The sequence below is a fragment of the Arachis hypogaea genome, chromosome 12, assembly GCF_003086295.3.
Source record: "Arachis hypogaea cultivar Tifrunner chromosome 12, arahy.Tifrunner.gnm2.J5K5, whole genome shotgun sequence".
NCBI lineage: Eukaryota > Viridiplantae > Streptophyta > Magnoliopsida > Fabales > Fabaceae > Arachis > Arachis hypogaea.
In genome coordinates this window covers 48,072,964-48,093,222 of record NC_092047.1, presented here as the reverse complement: position 1 = coordinate 48,093,222, position 20,259 = coordinate 48,072,964, and positions in this window count along the sequence as shown.

Below are 20,259 nucleotides of genomic sequence, written 5' to 3'. Positions count from 1 at the left end.
CTTTTACGAAAGAGATGTGTCTCGAATGCTTTTATAGATTATTAAAGGAAAGCGGATTCTTGTGATTTTTGTTAAATTGTTATTTCAAACACATTTGCTTTCTAGAAATGAAAGGGGTTTTTGATTGATGAGTCAGAGACTTTATAACAGCAAGTCATGTAGAAATTCGAGGGTTTGAGAATAAGGAAGTAAGTTTGGAGGTTATGCTTGGAGTTGAGCTGTGATTAGTGGTAATTGGCTTGGCAGAGAGAGAGAGGATAGTGATGGATGGAATTTTCGAGGGCAAAAATTTCTGTTAGGGGGGTAGAATGTAATACCCGGTCTAGCCAAAATTAATTAAATAATAAGTTAAATAGGAGCGAATATGGTTGGAAGATTTGGCAATTGGAATTTGATAATTTAAATATGATATTTGGATTCAGTGAATTTTTCCGAGTCGAAAAACATAGTTTTCTGCGTAAAAGCGCGTAGTGGAATTTTGACCGGCAGTACCGGCTGAGATCTGTCTGGTACTACAGCTGAGGAAATTGATTATGAGTAAATAAGATTAAGAAATGAGGAATTATAATTAGGGAAGGTAGAAATATCTAAAGTGCGATTTAGAGCGCTAATCTTAAAGGTTTTGGCCCAAAATTGGGCCAACGGGCAAAAATAAGTGAACCGGGCCTAAGTGGGCCCAAGACACAACATATATAAACATTAGTTATGAGCATTTCAGCTCATTTTACCCTAAAAAGAAGGGTTGGGGCGCTGAAATTGAGAAGAGAGAAGAGAAGAGAGAAAACCTAACTCTCTTTGATCTTCAAACCACCATAACTTGAGCTACGGAGCTCCGATTGACGAGCCGTTTGCGACCACGCGTCGCTCTTCTCATCCTCTACAATTCTATCTAAGTTTTCTGGTGAGTATTCCATTCATATCTGCCCAGTTTTCGAAATTCTCCACTGTTACACGTTTTTGGGTAGCTAGTGTTGAAATCTTGTGATTTTGGGTGTTTAAGGATACTCCAACATGGATTCTAAGTGGGTTTTATCCCTACTTCATATGGGCTGAGGTAAGAAGTGCTCAAACCCTTGTGATTTGTCATTTTTATGAGCCCTAGGTTGATGTATGTATGTGATATTGGTTATGTTAGTGTATTTGGTGATGTTGGTGCACAATTGGGAGATTGGTATTGCTTGAGGAGTTTTGGTAAGGCTTGGAGCTAAGGTTGGTGAAAACTTCCAAAGAAGAGGCTCAATTGGTTTGGCTACACGAGATACGGTTTAAGTTTCATTTAAGTACCGTGTGTTGTGATGAGAATTCCTAGGCTAGATGCCCCTAGGATTAAGTTTGGATTGTGTAAATGGTTGGTGCTAATATGCATAGTTGATATGTAATGTGAATTAATGATTGGGTTGAGAATTGTGTGGCCTTGTATGCTTGGTGTATTGAGAATTTGATGTACTGGGGTAATGAGTATTGATTTGTGGTTTATGCATTTAAATTATGAAAATTGGGCCGGAGGCCGTGAATTTTGGGTCGGAGGCCGGAAAGAGGTAAGAAAGGTAAGTCGATGTGTGTATTGTATGATGGCACAAGTGATTGGATGAATTTCAGATAATGAATATATGAATGATTAGGTTGGTTATGGAATAATAAGGTTTGAGAAGTTGAAGTATGGAATTTGGTAATTTTGGGTGAAATTATGTAGATGAGGTATGTTTGGTTCAGTTGAGATATATTATGTGATCATATATGTGATTATGATTATTGATGCCTTGATGGTATGTGATTAAGGTTGATTTGTGGGTAAAACCACGTGATAGTGAGTATGATATTGATTGTGTATAATGATGGTTGATTGGAAATGGTATTATTGGAAATTGGGATGAGGAAGGATGTATGACATGATATTTTGGTAAAGTGTCAATGTGTGAGTTGAGGATGGCTTGATGTTGATTTTGGTACATTTTGATTGATTTCAAAAAGGGTTGAAATTGACATGTTTTGGTTGATTTGGAAAATAGTTGAAAATGGCTTGTTTTGAAAATGGCACCTTGTGATTTTGTATGAAAATATGGTTTTTGGGCATATTTTGACGGGACATAACTTGGACTACGGATCTCTGTTTTGTGCCAAATTTGTTTAGAAATGAAATTGGATCCAGGATGTCCATGTCGTTCGAAGAACGGGTGAAAAACAATTTAAAATGAGAGAGTTATGTCCGTCGGAAAATTGGGGGTTGAATCTGTAAATCCTGCAGCTTTTAACTTAGAAAATTTTTAGCAGAACGACCCTCTGTGCATAGGCGCACTTGGGGCGTACGCGCCGTTCTTCAAGAAATCACCATCCACACGTGCGCGTGGTGTGCGCGGGCGCGTCGATGCGCTGCACCAAATGCCCAGCCATTTTCCCGAGAGTTGTGCCAGTTTTGTGCCTGGGGCACAAAGGTATCCGCGCGTACGCGTGGTAGACGCGTGCGCGTCGTTTGGCTATTTCTCAACCCGTGCGTCCGCGCGTATGACGCTTGCGCGTCGATGAGTTTTGTGGCCATCCACTCGTGCGCGTGGAGTGCGCGTACGCGTGGCTCTGTTTTCATGCCAAAGTTGATTTTTGAGTTTTTAAAGCCAAATCTCATATTTCTAAGCCTCCGATCTCACCCCTTATGTATTAAATCATTATGATATGCCTAGCAATGAGAAAGGAGCTAGGGGATGTGGTAACTTGCGAGTGAATCAAGGGGAAAGGTTACGATCAATGATGATCAAAGATGATTATATGAGATATGGAGGATGACGGTGGAAGTACCGTGTATGCCATGAGCCGAAGGGCTATATTTATTGATAAATGGCCGGTTCTTAATTGAACCATGAGCCGAATGGCTGAGTTATTGCCGGGTTACGGCAAAGCCATTACTGTTTATGGATGAGTATAAATGCATATATGATTAATGAATGAATGTGTTAAATGGATAATAATGAAAAATGCTGAAATATGATATGTGACCCCGGGTAGTAGGCAGTGGCGTTGTCCACTTGCTCCGGGTATGAGACGGGAAAGGATGTTTATGATAAATGAGTTTAATTATGGAGTTTTGAATAAAGGTATATTTGTGATACCTGGGTAGTAGTAAGGGTGGTGGTTCATCCCGCTTGCTCCAGGTTAATGTTTGAGATTTGATAACAGTGATGATTGCTTCTAAACTGAACGAACGTATGTATTGAGATCCTGGGTAGTAGCAAGGGTTGTGGTTCGTCCCACTTGCTCCAGGTTAGAGATTGTGACGCTTGGGTAGTAGCGGCAGTAGTGGTGAATCCACTCGCTCCAGGTTGAGCTTTTAAACACCTGCCTGGGTAGTAGCCACAGTAGTGGTTATTCCACTGGCTCTAGGTTGAGCGGGTAGTAGCAAGGGGGTTGTAGCTCAAACCTACTTGCTCCGCAATGGGTGTTTCTGTCCAATGGTTAGCTACCAGGACATGTCGGGTTGGCTATATAACCGACAGATGATATCATCAGCCATAGGGCAGGCATTCATCATTTGCATATGTTTGAATTGTTTGGGTTTGCCATTTGTTTTGGATTTCTACATCATATATGCCATGTTTCCTGACTATATGCTACTTGTTCTACTTGTACCATATTTGTGTATTACTTGCCTATATTGCTTGTGTTTGTACAACTGAGAGGCCCCTCATGCTGGTGTCGGTGGGTGTTGAGGGCTGTTCTTGATGGGATGAATTGATGATGCATTTGCATGATGATGATGATTATTGAATGAGATAATTGGAGCTCCTTGGGTAGACGCAGTGATGTGGTTTCACTAGCTCCAGGCGAGGGTATGATGTATTGATATAGAATTGCTGAGGCAGAACAACTGGTGATGGTTTTGCTTATGATTCTGAGTTTGATTCGTGGAAGAGTAAGCGAGTTGGGAAACATGTGAAACATGAATTAAATTTAGCACTCTCTTATGACAGTTGCCTATTCATGGATTAGCGAGAACCTAGGATGAATAAATTGGTGAAGAAGTTTAGGATGCTTAGTGAGTTTTTATTGCAGTACATTGAATTTATTTGGCACTTTTACCGTACTGGGAACCCATGGGCCCGGGGTTCTCATTCTGTATATATCTCTTGTTTTTCAGATACAGGTCCAGGTGCTCAGAAGTGAGTTGTGGGTCGTCTGAGTGACGGCGAAGATCTTTATTTTCCCTACTTTGTGTTTTGCTTAGAATCTCTCCACCTTTGTTTTAGAAAGATTATATTATGTATTGAACTCTTTGAATTTGCCTATAGAGGCTCTCATGTTTCCTTCGGGAGAGATTAGGATATACTGTTGTCAACTACTTTCATACTGTACCCTAGCCAGCCTAAACTTCGCGGGTCGCGACTAGTGGCTATTTACTTATGTTATATATATATATATATATATATATATATATATATATATATATATATATATATATATATATATATATATCTGTTATCTATCTCTTAATCTCCTCTACGCCTTGTCCGTATATCATTTTCGGCTTCACGGTTTATCTTTTGTTGTCGAAACGTGAGTGATACGTCTTTGCGATTTTATTTCTACTCTTTTCAGGCTTCTCGATTAATACTCCTTTCGAAATTACCTATATTTATTTATTAAAAATCCACCTAAGAGTCGTACCACCGTAATATCATTGACTTATTACTCGAGCATAAGGATTTGAATATTAGGGTATTACACCCGAGCTGATTACTCCTTGCTCCAAGGTCACCTTGTCGGCAGTGTGAATACTGCTTATGAGAGCCTGAAGGAGCAGGTTCAAATTCTGGCTACCGAGGTCGATCTTTCTCTCTTCAGTCTGGACAATGTTGTGAGGGATGGTAAGATTGTCCCTGACGACCCGGATGATGATGATGTCGAACCTCCCCATGCGCCTGCCGCCAAAGTGTCAACTTCTACAGTTCCTTCAGTTGAGGCCGGTCATCCCGTATCCGATCCGGACTGTCAAATCCTGAATCGAGATGATGGGACCGTGGATGCTGTGCCCATTCAGAATCGTCCTCCTTCTCCCCATGTTGATGCTATCGGGAAGGCTTCTGATGTTTAACTGAACTTTTTTATCTTGATTATGTAGATAGCCCGGCTTTTGGGCTTGTAAACTCTTTATTTTGTAAATTTCATTTTGTTGACTGTTGACACTTGTTTAGTTGCTTGTTTAGCAACTTTAGGTTGAAAAACAAAAAATAGCTTCCAAGTTCTAGGGGCTGATTTGGGTAGCCCCTTTGAATTTGTCTTTTATCACAACTTTGCGCCTTTAGTATTATGTCGATCTTTATCTCGTCTAGGCACTTTTTCTAGGCTTTTGGTAGTGCTGGAGCCTTGTTGTTCGATCTCTTTAAGTTGTTTTTGTGCTTGCCGCTGTGATTCCTTTGAGGCAAACAAAAATCCCGTTTTGTTTGGACCTTTTGTGAGGTCTCTGCCAAGTATTACTTTTTGTAGCCTTCGCACTTTATGTGGGTTGACTTTGTCATGTCGGGCCCTTTTAAGTTACTTTTGTAATCCTCTTTCTTGGACCTTGTTCAGGTCTCTTTCAGGGGTTACGTTTATAACTTTTATGTTTTGGGCTGACTTTGTCATGTTGGATCAAGTTATTTTATAATCCTCTTTCTTGGACTTTGTTCAAGTCTCTTTCAGGGATTACTTTTATAACTTTATATTTTGCGCCGACTTCGTTATGTCGGGCCCTTCTAAGTTATTTTTGTAATCTTCTTTCTTGGACCTTGTTCAGGTCTCTTTCAGGGATTACTTCTATAACTTTATGTTTTGGGCCGACTTCGTTATGTCGGGCCCTTCTAAGTTATTTTTGTAATCCTCTTTCTTGGACCTTGTTCAGGTCTCTTTCAGGGATTACTTCTATGACTTTATATTTTGGGCTGACTTCGTTATGTCGGGCCCTTCTAAGTTACTTTTGTAATCCTCTTTTTTGGACCTTGTTCAAGTCTCTTTCAGGGATTACGTTTATAACTTTTATGTTTTGGGCTGACTTCGTCATGTCGAGCCCTTCTAAGTTAAAGTAATCCTCTTTTATAGGGTTGGCCAGACCTCTTTCCAGGGTTTACTTATAACTTGGTTTGACTTGGTCCGACTTCTTAACGTCGGTCAATCTTTTAAGTTATTATTTAGCAATCCATCAGGACCTCGTCAGGTCCTTTCTCCGGATCACTTTCGATAACTTCTTGCATTATTCCGTTTTCATCTTTGCCGATTTGTAGAAGGTGGGTTAAATCCTCGTTTAGTTGACCTTTAGATGAATTTGGTTTTTATCTTTGTTGGTCTTTATCGTGATCGTGCAGTGAATTTATTTTTCACTTTCTGCCAATCTGTCGCTTTATAATCAGACGATGAATGTTTCAGACTAATGCGTCTTGCAAACTTTGTAGAACGTCTAATATATTCTATTTAAAAGAAAATGAAAATATGTACATATAGAGTTTTTATCCTTTTGAGTCGGACAATTTCTGGATCTCAATTTGGCGCCTCATTAAAAAATCTTTTCAGGAAAAAGAGTGCATCCTATGATGAGATCTTTTACCTTCTCTAGCTATAGTACCTTTTTAGATCGCAGGTGTGCCACGACCTAGGGAGTTCTCACCCGTCGAGTTCAGACAGTCTGTAGTAGCCCTTCCCAAGTACTTCTATGACTCGGTAGGGTCCTTTCCAGTTTGCTGCCAGCTTTCCTTCTCTGGGTCGAGTTGTTCCAATGTCATTTCGGATTAAGATGAGATCATTCTCAGCGAAACTTCTTGGCACTACCTTTTGATTATATCTGGAAGCCATTCGACGTTTTAGTGCTTCTTCCCTGATCCGAGCTCTTTCTTGGATTTCAGGAAGTAGGTCGAGTTCTTCCTTTGAAGTTGGGGGTTGGCTTCTTCATTGTAATGAACCACTCTGGGCGACCCTTCTTCAATCTCTACCGGGATCATTGTCTCCGTTCCGTATGCTAATCGGAAGGGTGATTCCTTTGTGGTGGAATGTGGCGTTGTTCGATATGCCCATAGGACTTGTGGAAGTTCTTCGGCCCAAGCTCCCTTTGCATCTTGTAATCTCTGGTTTAGCCCGGCCAATATGACTTTGTTGGCAGCTTCGGCTTGTCCATTGGCTTGAGGATGTTCGACGGAGGTGAACTGGTGCTTTATATTCAAGTTGGCTGCTAATTTTCTGAAGCCTGCATCTGTGAATTGGGTGCCATTGTCTGTGGTGATGGAGTATGGAACCCCGAACCTTGTGACAATGTTCCCATATAGGAATTTTCGACATCTTTGAGCAGTGACGTTAGCTAGGGGTTCTGCCTCGATCCACTTTGTGAAATAGTCTACCCCTACTATGAAGAATTTAACTTGTCCCGATCCCTGGGGAAAGGGTTCGAGAAGGTCGAGTCCCTATTCAGTGAATGGCCAAGGTGAGGTTACGCTGATGAGCTCCTCTGGCAGGGCGATGTGAAAGTTAGCATGTTTTTGATCTGATGGACATGTCTTTACAAACTCTGTGGCCTCCTTTTGTAGAGTTGGCCAATAAAATCCCGCCCGTAGTACTTTTTTGGTGAGAGCTTGTGCTTCAAGATGATTGCCACAAATGCCACTGTGTACTTCCTCTAAAACTTCCCTTGTGTTGGAGGTCGGCACACATTTTAATAATGTAGTATTGTACCTCCCATTTTAACCTCTTTGCCTCCTTTTCATCTGTGGAGAGTGTTTCTGTTTTGAGGTAGTTAATTATGGGGGTCATCCATCCTTGATCCTGACCTGTTATGGCTAGGACTTTTTCTTCTTCCGAGATTGACGGGTTCTGTAGTATTTCCTGGATGAGGCTTCTATTGTTGCTCCCTGGCTTGGTGCTGGCTAATTTTGAGAGTGCATCAGCTCGGGCATTTTGTTCGCGGGGTATGTGGCGGATCTCATATTCTCCGAGTTGTCCGAACTGTTCCCTGGTTTTATCCAAATAATTTTTCATGGTGAGATCTTTGGCTTGGTAGCTCCCTGTTATTTGAGAGGTGACTACTTGTGAGTCGCTGAAGATGATGAGTATTTGAGCTCCAACCTCCTTAGCCAGCTTCAAACCAGCTAGTAGTGCTTCATATTCTGCCTGGTTGTTTGAGGCAGGGAACCCAAATTTAAGGGAAAGCTCAATTTGGGTTCCTTGATTACTTTCAATTATCACACCTGTGCCGCTTCCAGTTTTATTCGAGGAACCGTCCACATAAATATTCCATTCTATGGGGGTCTCCGGGGTTTCTGTAAATTCTGCAATGAAGTCGGCTAAGTATTGTGATTTAATGGCTGTCCGAGCTTCGTATTGAAGGTCGAATTCGGACAACTCGACTGCCCATTGTAGGATTCTGCCTGCTAGATCTGTTTTCTGCAATATCCCTTTTATGGGCTGGTTGGTCCGAACCTTCATGGTGTGAGCTTGGAAGTACGGGCGGAGACGTCGAGATGTTAGTATGAGCGCGTAGGCAAATTTTTCTATTTTTTGGTAGTTCAGCTCGGATCCCTGTAGTGCTTTACTAATAAAGTATACAGGTTGTTGCCCTTTGTCGTCCTCTCGAACCAGTGCTGAGGCTACTGCCCGACTTCCTACCGCGAGGTATAATACGAGTGGCTTTTCCCCTCATGGTCGAGTTAGGATAGGTGGTTGTCCCAGGAAACTTTTGAAATCCTGAAAGGCTTGCTCGCACTCTGTTGTCCATTCGAACTTTTTTCTTTTCCTTAGAGTGGCGTAGAAGGGGAGAGACCTTATTGCTGATCCCGCTAGAAATCTGGACAAGGCCGGCAACCTCCCGTTGAGTTGTTGTACCTCTTTGACACAAGTTGGGCTCTTCATGTTGAGTATAGCCTGACATTTATCTGGATTTGCCTCGATTCCTCTTTGTGTGACCATAAAACCCAAGAACTTGCCAGCTTCTACTGCAAAGGTGCATTTTGTAGGATTGAGTCGCATGCCATGCTTCCTTATAGTGTCGAACACTTGGACCAAGTCGGACAATAATGTCTCTTCACTTTCTGTCTTTATCAACATGTCGTCCACATAGAATTCTATGGTTTTTCCAATATGGTCTGAAAAGACTTTGTTCATTAGCCTTTGATAAGTTGCCCCCGTATTTTTAAGACCAAAAGGCATTACGATGTAGCAATAGTTTGCTTTTGGTGTTAGAAACGAGGTTTTTCCTTGATCAGGTGGATACATTGGAATTTGATTGTATCCAGAATATGCATCCATAAACGAGAGGTATTTATTTCCGGATGAGGCATCCACCAGTGCGTCAATACTTGGGAGTGGATAAGGATCTTTTGGGCAGGCCTTGTTGAGATCGGTGTAGTCGGTGCACATTCACCACTTCCCATTAGATTTTTTCACCAAGACGACGTTGGCTAGCCATAGTAGGTACTTGACTTTCCTTATGAATCCTGCCGCCAGTAGCGCTTGTACCTGTTCTTCCACAGCTTGAGATCGTCCTGGCCCAAGTTTTCTTCATCTCTGCTGTATCTGCCGAGATCCTGGATAGACCGCCAACTTGTGGCACATTAGTTTGGGGTCTATGCCTGGCATGTCTGCAGCTTTCCATGCGAAGAGATCGACATTATATCGTAAGAACTGTACCAGTGATTCTTTTGCGTCTCTTTTTAGGATCGTGCTAATATTAGTTGTTTTGTCCGAGGTGTTTCCGATCTGAACTTTCTCTACTTCACCTTCGGGCTGTGGACGGAGTTTTTCTCGCCTCTGAACTCCACCAAGTTCGATTGTGTGGAATTCTTCTCCTCTGCCTCTGAGATTTAGACTTTTGTTATAACAGCGGCGCGCCATCTTCTGATCTGCTTTTATTGTAGCTATCCCTTCTGCAGTTGGGAATTTCATGCATAGATGTGGAGTTGAAACAATTGCGCCGAGTTGATTTAATGTTGTCCGACCTATTAGGGCGTTGTAGGTTGAACACACGTCGACCACGAGGTAGTCTATTTTGAGTGTTCTGGATTGATTTCCTTTTTCGAAAGTTGTATGTAGTGGCATGTATTCCAGTGGTTGTACTGGGTATCTCCCAGTCCGAACAGGCTGTTCGGGTATGCTTTAAGCTCTTTTTCTTCTAAGCCGAGCTTGTCGAAGGCAGTTTTGAATAAGATGTCGGCGGAGCTCCCTTGGTCTATTAATGTGCGGTGGAGATTGGCGTTTGCCAGTATGATGGTGATGACCATGGGATCGTCGTGTCCCGAGATGATACCGGATGCATCTTCCTTGGTGAACGTAATTGCAGGGATGTCGGGCGCTTCCTCCTTTCCTTCGACATGATATACTTCTTTAAGATATCTTTTGCGGGATGATTTGGAGATTCCTCCTCCTGCAAATCCTCCGTGTATCATATGAACATGTCTTTCTGGCGTACGAGGTGATCGCTCGGTTCGCCCGACCTCTTCGTCCGTCCTTCTTTTTCTTTGCTCATCATCTCGGGTGGCCAAATACCGATCTAGTTTTCCTTCTCTTACTAACTTTTCTATGACTTTTTTTAGATCGAAGCATTCGTTGGTGGAATGAACACGGACACGATGGTATTCACAATACTCGTTTCAGTTTCCTCCTCCTCTTTTGCCTTTGAGTGGTCGAGCTGGGGAAATTTTTTCTGTGTGGCAGACTTCCTTGTACACATCCACAAGAGACACTCGAATGCGGTGTAATTATGATATTTTTTAATTTTTCCCCTTGTCGATCTTCCTTCTTTTTGGACTCTTTATCTTTATCCCGGTAGGTGAATCCAGATTTTGAGGTTTCTCCTAGTCGAGAATTTTCTTCCATGTTAATGTATTTCTCCGCTCGTTCTTGCACTTCGTCCAGAGATGTGGGGTACTTCTTTGATATGGATTGGCTAAAAGGTCCCTCTCGTAGACCATTGATGAGGCCCATGATGGCGGCCTCTGTTGGCAAGCTTTGTATGTCTAGGCATGTTTTGTTGAATATCTCCATGTAGTTGCGAAGACTTTCCCGATCTCCTTGCTTGATTTCTAGCAGACTGGGGGCGTACTTAGCTTTGTCTTTTTGGATAGAGAATCGGGCCAGGAACTTTTTGGCTAGGTCATCAAAGCTTGAGATGGACTTTGGAGGTAGGTTGTCGAACCATCTGATTGCTGTCTTTGTGAGAGTTGTTGGAAAATCTTTGCAACGAACTGCATCTGAGGCGTCGGTGAAGTACATTCTACTTCTGAAATTGCTGAGGTGATGGTTGGGATCTGTAGTGCCATCGTACAAGGTCATGTCCGGAAGTTTGAAGTCCTTAGGAATTTTGGTCTTCAAGATTTCCCTAGTGAATGGATCTTGATCTTTGCGTGAGTTATCTTCAGGGGTGGATCGAGTAGCTTTGGCTTTGAGATCGGCTTCAAGTTTTAGAAGCTTATCTTCTAATTCTCGACGTCGCCTTACATCTCTCTGTAGATCCTTCCCGACTTCTCGTTGATGCTGGGTTTGTTTTTCAAGTTTCTTTAAATGATCTTGAAGCTCTTCTATCACTCCCGGATTTGATGGGTTTTTGTCCCTGTTAGATTCCGGGGTATCTTTCAGTGTAGTGTCCGCGTTTTTGTGCGGTGTTCTATCCTCTAGATCTGAATCGTGGTCGTTGTCATGGTCGTCCACCATGGTGATGGGATGACTTCCGGGTCCTCGGCAACGGCGCCAATGTTCCGAGGGTTACCTGAAACTGTAGGTCGATCTCGGACGAGATCTTCTATACTGGTCGGAAATGACGTGTCTGACTGGTGGGTGGCGGCTGGAGCTGTTATGTCCGACTTGTTGGACTGGCTGCACTGCTGATCCTTGGTCACCAGAGGGTGGGGGGTACCTGCAAGAGACTCTGATGCTTAAGTTAGCATGGGTATTAAACAAGTTTTTTAGTAGAATCATAGTATGAGTTATACTTGGGTGCTCTAGTGTATTTATAATGGTGTAGAGTGACCTTTTTAGATAAGATAAGTTAGTTATCTTATCTTATCTTATCTTTGAGTTGAGGTGAGCTTATCTTTTAAGGGAACCACCCTTATCTCTATAGGCTTGGACTGTCTTTGGATTTAGGTCGTGTTCCTCTATTTGGGCCCCTTACTGGGCTTTCCTGTCGATTCGACCGACCTCTTTGAGAAGAGGTCGGATAGCCTGACCTGAAGAGGTCGGTTGCTTTATTACTGAACATCCCGGAACGGATAGCTCGACCCAAGGTATGAACATCATGTTTTCATAATTAAGCTCAATTTAGGGAGAGAACACAAAAGTATGCTATTTGGATGAATAAATGTGAGTTTATATGATGAAATCCACTCAAATCAAACCAAAATTTATCGTCAAATATGGATTCATGATATCTCCCACACTTAAAAAATATCATGTCCTCATGCTAATCATAATCAAAGGAGAAGGATCAAAGGGCAAGCGATTTATTCAATGCAACTACTTATATGTATGCAACGATACTAACTACTATCTATCTATGTCTATACTATGGTTCCTATGGAGTTTGGCAAAAACAAACAAGAGAATTTCAATCAATCCTAAATAGATCATTAGGGCCAAGGCAAGAAAATATAGCAATATGATCAATGTCCAAAGATTTAATTTGAAATTTTCAAAAAGTAACAGCAACTTGCAAGAAGATACAATATAAGAGATAAGAACCTAGAATTGAGTGATCGAACCCCTCACCTGATGTGTATACAGTCTAGTCGCTCAATGTTTAGGGCTTAATCACTCAATTCTCTTTTAATCATGTTTTCTAAGATTTGCTAGTCATCTAACAATCAACGAATACTTGATGCATAAATGCAAATATCATGAGGTCTTTGGAGGATAGTAATGGGGCTAGGGTAAAGGTAGCATTAATATGGTTAAGTGGACTTAGCAAATTGGATCTTTTATTAGCTCAAGTATCCAACCTAATCCTATATTAACCTATGTACACAAAAGAAACCCAGTTAGTCCCTATTTATCCCCTTTCTCACATTCACTCATGCATTTCCTTTCTAATTCACACACATATGCATTCTTTATTCACACTCTTATTGTCATTTCTTTACTTTTTTTTGTTAACAAAGTATGTACACCAAAATTTTTTTCTTTTGTCATCCAAAAGAGATGCATATGTTTTAAGTAATGAATGCATGAATATTTACCCATTTCTTCCATATTTTCATAATGAAAGCCCAACGTAACTTCTACCAATGTTTCCTACAAATTCCCCCAACACTTGAATAATACACACTTTTTTACCCAAGCTAATCAAAGATACAATTCATGGACATAATGGTCTTTCGCTTAGGGTGAATGATGTGCTTAATATTAGAATAAAAGGGGAATTAAAAGGCTTAAAAATGGTTTGCAAGGGTAGATATAAGGGTTGGCCATATGAGTTAAGTGAGTTCAATTTCAAAAATGGCCTCAATCATACTAAATGCATTCAAAACATCAAATATAGGACATAAAGATTCAAACATATCTAAGATTAGAATCTTAAAGGAGTATAGCACACAAGAACAAACTTTATTGTTGAAAATGTGAAACCACACAATTGAAGCTTAAATCCCACTAGGTGTTTTGTTCAAGCTCTTTTCTATGTTCCAAAAGAAGAAAACTTCAATCAAGTTTAAAAACAAGTTTTCAAATCTAGTCAATGGAACGCCTTAAAAAGGATTTCTTGAAAATTCTTTGTTGTTATTACTAAACCTATTTCCTATACTAGGCATCATGCAAATATTTACTACTATAAAACTATAATCAAGCTAAGATATATACAAGCAAACTAAGCAAAGTGAAATGTGATGAAATACTAAACAAATATTCACAAAAACATAGCTATCAAAACAAGAAAATGATGCAAAGTGTTTAGGAAGAGAAAATTTACGCCCTAAAATTTGTGGATCCTAAAAAATTTTGATAAAGAGAATTTTGTGTTGATCTTGAATTTTGGTACGTGAATTGTATGTTCCCCAGCAACGGCACCAAAAACATGGTGCGAGTAACTTAACCTCAACACTTCTTCACAACTCTGCGTAACTGACCAGCAAGGGCACTGGGTCGTCCAAGTAATACATCACTTGAGTAAGGGTCATCCCACAGAGATTGTCAGCTTGAAGCAAGCTATGGTCATCCTTGTAAATCTCAGTCAGGCGTTTTCAAATGGTTATGAGGTTTTGATAATTAAAATATAAATAAAATATAAAATAAGATAAAGATACTTATGTAATTCATTAGTGGAAATTTCAGATAAGCATCTAGAGATGCATTGTTTCTTCTGAACTTCTTATTTCCTACTGCCTTCTTCCAACCATTGTCCTTTTGCACACTGTCACTGCGCCCAACATTCACAAGTTTGAAGCTCGTCACAGTCATCCCTTCCCAGATCCTACTCGGAATACCACAGACAAGGTTTAGACTTTCCGGATCTCAGGAATGCTGCCAATGGTTCTAGCCTATACCACGAAGATACTAATCTCACGGACTCGGTCCGTGTATTAAATATCTAAGAGAGTATACTCCAGCTGTCGTCCAATGACTACGTTGAACATCATGTAGATCGCTTTGTGGTTGTCAGGCATGCGATTTTAGCTAAGCGAGTAACGAAGATTGGGTGATTGTCACGGGTCACCCCTTCATTCTGACTTAACTGAATTAAGTACAAGAGTATATCTTGGATAAGAAGTAGGCGTTAATTAAATAGAAAAACAATAGTACTTGTATTAATTCATGAAGAACAGCAGAGCTCCACACCTTAATCTATGGGGTGTAGAAACTATATAATAGAAAATACATAAGTGAAAGGTCTAGGCATGGCCGAATGGCCAGCCTCCATACGTGAACAATGGTCTATGATAGCATAAAACTCATCAAAGATTAAAACTGATCTCAAAGACATAAAATAAATTTCTAAAAGTAGTTTATATACTAGACTAGTAACCTAGGGTTACAGAAAATGAGTAACTAAGTGCAGATAGTGCAGAAATCCACTTTCGGGGCCAACTTGGTGTGTGCTTGGGCTGAGCATTGAAGCTTTTTCGTGCTTAGGCTGTTTCTGTAGTTAAACGCTAGCTTTGGTGCCAATTTGGGCGTTTAACTCCAATTCTGGTGCCAGTTTGGGCGTTTTACGCCAAGATGTTTTAGGCTGACTTTGAACGCCAGTTTGGGCCATCAAATCTCGGACAAAGTATGAACTATTATATATTTTTGGAAAGCCCAGGATGTCTATGTATCAACGCAATTGAAAGCACGCCAATTTGACTTCTGTAGCTCCAGAAAACCGCTTCGAGTGCAGGGAGGTCAGAATCCAACAGCATCTGCAGTCCTTTTTCAGCCTCTGAATTAGATTTTTGCTCAGGTCCCTCAATTTCAGCCAGAAAGTACTTGAAATCATAGAAAAACAGACAAACTCATAGTAAAGTCCAGAAATGTGATTTTTGAATAAAAACTAATAAAAATATAATAAAAAGTAACTAAAACATACTAAAAACTATGTAAAAATAATGACAAAAAGGGTATAAATTATCCGCTCATCACAACACCAAACTTAAATTGTTGTTTGTCCCCAAGCAAGTAAAAAGAAAATAGGATAAAAAGAAGAGAATATACAATGAATTCCAAACTTATCAATGAAAATTAGCTTCAATTAGATGAGCGGGACTTGTAGCCTTTTTGCTTCTGAACAGTTTTGGCATCTCAGTTTATCCTTTGAAGTTCAGAAGGATTGGCATCTATAGGAACTTAGAATTCAGATAGTGTTATTGATTCTCCTATTTTAGTATGATGATTCTTGAACACAGCTACTTTATGAGTCTTGGCCGTGGCCCTAAGCATTTTTTTTTCCAGCATTACCACCGGATACATAAATGTCACAGACACATAACTGGGTGAACCTTTTCAGATTGTGACTCAGCTTTGCTAGAGTCTCCAGTTAGAGGTGTCCAAAGCTCTTAAGCACACTCTTTTTGCTTTGGACCACGACTTTAACCACTCAGTCTCAAGCTTTTCACTTGACACCTTCACGCCACAAACACATGGTTAGGGACAGCTTGGTTTAGCCGCTTAGGCCAGGTTTTTATTCCTTTGGGCCCTCCTATCCATTAATGCTCAAAGCCTTGGATCCTTTTTATTTTACCCTTGCCTTTTGGTTTAAAGGGATATTGGCTTTTTCTGCTTGCTTTCTCCTTTTTCTTTCTCTTTTTTTTCAATTTTTTTTCGCAAACTTTGTCTATTCATTGCTTTTTCTTGCTTCAAGAATCATTTTTATGATTTTTCAGATTATTGATGACATGTCACCATGTCATGTTTTTCTATGATTTTTCATTTGTTTTCAATAGGTTTTATGCACTTTCTTGAGCCATAAGCAAGCCAATTGGGTAGATTTTCATGTTTCCTTTGATTTAATCAACCATGTATGAATTCATGCTATTTCATGAGGTTTTATGCTATAATTGTCACATATTATGAAAGAATGAATATCTCATGATTTTGAGCATAGCTTTGATGTGTTTGGTTGATTAATGATAGGTGAAGAAAGCTTGGAGAAAGGTTGATGCAAGGAGGAATGACTTGAGTCTTGGATTAATTATGAACCAGGAAGTAAAAGCTGGAGCAAAAGTTAGACCCCTAACTTTTTGGCTAACTTTTGGGCAAAAGCTGGACCAAAAGTTAGCCCCTAACTTTTTGGCTAACTTTTGGCATGAAAAACACTCCCTGGATGAGCAAAAGTTTGCGCCAACGTTAGCCCCTAACTTTTTGGCTAACGTTGGCACATGAAAAACACTCCCTGGGCTAGCAAAAGTTTGCGCCGACGTTAGCCCCTAACTTTTTGGCTAACGTTGGCGCCATGAGTGTGCAAGGGGTATACTTCCAACAAGAATAACTTGAGCTACAGAGCTCCAAATGAGGTGATTCAAAAAGCAATGGAAAGTAGGAATCGAGAGCTTTCCAAGCATATATGGCACTGCATGGTGGACACTAAAATTGAGGGAGAAAACTGCCCCGCAATGAGCATAAACGAACATGGTGGCAACCTGCAGTGAGGCCAACTGACCTCTGCACCTTCAACGGAGTATAACTCGAGCTGTAGAGCTCCAAATGATGTGCTCCCAACGGCATTGGAAAGTAGACATCCAGGGCTTTCCAACAATGTTTAATAGTATGGGGTGGACAATACGTTTGAGCCTCCAAAACTGGCGTTTTCGACCACGTTTGAGGCAAACTTTACCTCAAACGTTGGGCACCAAAGCCAGCGACCCTGTCCTCTTCAAAGGAGCATAACTTGAGTTGTAGATGTCCAATTAAGGTGATTCCAATTGGGTTAGAAAGCTGACATTCAGAGCTTTCCAACCATATATAATAGTCTATAGTGGGCATAAAATTGGCAACGTTGACAAGAGGACAAAGTAGCGCCACATATATGTACTAGGGGAGGCCAACGTTGGAGCAAAAGTTAGACCCCTAACTTTTGCCCCAACGTTGGTATCAGCAAGGAATGGTGCTGATGTGAAAAGTTGGAGCAAAAGTTAGCCCCTAACTTTTACTCCAACTTTTACTCAAGCTTTCATGATTCCAACCCGGTTCAATTCGGTTCTTCTCCAAACTCCAAGAGCAATCAACCAAGGCATCTATCAACCCAATTCCATCAAGAGCAAGAGCCCAATTGACACCACTCAAAGGCACAAGAGATAGTTAGAATAGAAATTTCATTTTAATTGTAATTTGTTTTGAATTTCATTTTCATTTTGTAAAAATGCCTATATAAGGCATCATTCTCATTTTAGAATGGGAGCCCGAATAGAGAGAAGGGAGGGTGACTCCACTAGAGAGCTCTCTCTCTCTGAATTTTCATTTTCTGTTTTGAATCTTGAATTGAGATTGGAAGGAATTCTGTTTTCATTCTCTATTTGCAACTTCTCTTTACTTCTTCTGCAATCTTTCTTTTAATTCTCTGCAACTTTTCTCTTGTTGGATCAATGAAGGATCCACTCCTGAGATCTTCAACATCCTTTTAAATTGCTGCAAATTAAGCACAGTTACTTTCAGTTTTTAATTCTTCAAGCACTTCTGTTTAAAATCTGCTGCATTTGATTTCACATTCTGATTCTTGGAGTGATTGCTCTCTGATCTCCTTGTTCCCAATTTATTTTCCAGCACTTTTGTTCCTCTGCACTTTACGTTTGAGTTGTTGTGATCTTGATTTATTCTTCCTGCAATTTAACTTTTCAGTTACTTGATCTACTACTTCCTTTTAATTTCCAGCACCTACTCCCCTTTAATTTCATGCAATTTATATTTCTTGAAATTTAAGATTCGTGCAATTTACATTTCTTGCCCCTTAAGTTACTTGCCAATTTACATTCTGCAACTTTAAATTCATTGTCCTTTACTTCCTGTTGGTTACAATTTCACCCAGTCTCACTTAAATGATAGCTTGACTAAACTAATCACCCACTAAAGTTGCTTGATCCATCAATCCCTGTGGGATCGACCTCACTCCCGTGAGTTTTATTACTTGATGCGACCCGGTGCACTTGCCGGTTAGATCTGGGTGTTTTGGAAAATTTGTTTTTCCACAAAAAATATCCCATCAATTATCAATAACATTTTTCCTTTTTCATTATTCTCTCAAAAGCCAATAATTTTAACATTTATAAATAACAAATTCAAAAATATGCCCTGTTCAAGCATTCATTCAGAAAACAAAAAGTATTGTCACCACATCAAAATAATTAGATTATTTTCAAGATAGAATTCAAAATTTATGTACTTCTTTTTCTTTTGCAATTAAAATTCATTTTTCATTTAAGAAAGGTGAAGGATTCATAGGACATTCATAGCTTTAAGACATAGACATTAGACACTAATGATCATGTAATAAAGAGACAAACATAGACAAAACATAAACATAATTTTCGAAAAACAGAAAAATAAGAATAAGGAAATTAAAAAATGGGTCCACCTTAGTGATGGCGGCTAGTTTTTCCTCTTGAAGGTCTTATGGAGTGCTTGAGCTCCCTTATGTCTCTTCCTTGCCTTTGTTGCTCCTCCCTCATGGCTTTTTGGTCCTCTCTAATTTCATGGAGGAGGATGGAATGCTCTTGATGCTCCATCTTTAGTTGTCCCATGTTGGAACTTAATTCTCCTATGGTGGTGTTGATTTGCTCCCAATAGTTTTGTAGAGGAAAATGCATTCCTTGAGGCATCTCAGGGGTTTCATGATGAGGAACTTCCTCATGCTCTTGTTGAGGTCCATGAGTGGGCTCTCTTGTTTGCTCCATCCTTTTCTTAGTGATGGGCTTGTCCTCTTCAATGAGGATATCTCCCTCTATGGCAATTCCGGTTGAATTGCATAGGTGACAAATGAGATGAGGGAAGGCTAACCTTGCTAAAGTGGATGACTTATCCGCCACCTTGTAGAGTTCTAGGGATATGATCTCATGAACTTCTACTTCCTCTTAATTCATGATACTGTGGATCATGATACCCCGGTCTACAGTAACTTCACACCGGTTACTAGTAGGAATGATAGAGCGTTGGATAAACTCCAACCTTCCCCTAGCCACGGGTTTGAGGTCAAGCCTTCTTAGTTGAACCGGCATACCTCTTGACTCTCTTTTCCATTGAGCTCCTTTCACACAAATGTCCCTAAGGACTTGGTCCAACCTTTGATCAAAGTTGACCCTTCTAGTGAAAGGGTGAGGATCTCCTTGCATCATTGGCAAGTTAAATGCTAACCTCACATTTTCCGGACTAAAATCCAAGTATTTCCCTCGAACCATTGTGAGCCAATTCTTTGGGTTCGGGTTCACACTTTGGTCATGGTTCTTAGTGATCCATGTATTGGCATAGAACTCTTGAACCATTAAGATCCTGACTTCTTGAATGGGGTTGGTGAGGATTTCCCAACCTCTTCTTCGAACTTCATGTCGGATCTCTAGATATTCACTCTTTTTGAGCTTAAAGGGGACCTCGGGGGTCACCTTTTTCTTGGCCACAACTTTATAGAAGTGGTCTTGATGCACTTTTTAGATGAATCTCTCCATCTCCCATGACTCAGAGGTGGAAGCAATTGCCTTCCCTTTCCTCTTTCTAGAGGTTTCTCCAGCCTTAGGTACCATTAGTGGTTATGGAAAAACTAAAAGCTTTAGCTTTTCCCACACCAAATTTAGAAGATTTGCTCGTCCTCAAGCAAAAGACGAAAGAAAGGAGTAGAAGAAGAAGAAATGGAGGAGATGGAGGGAGGTGAGT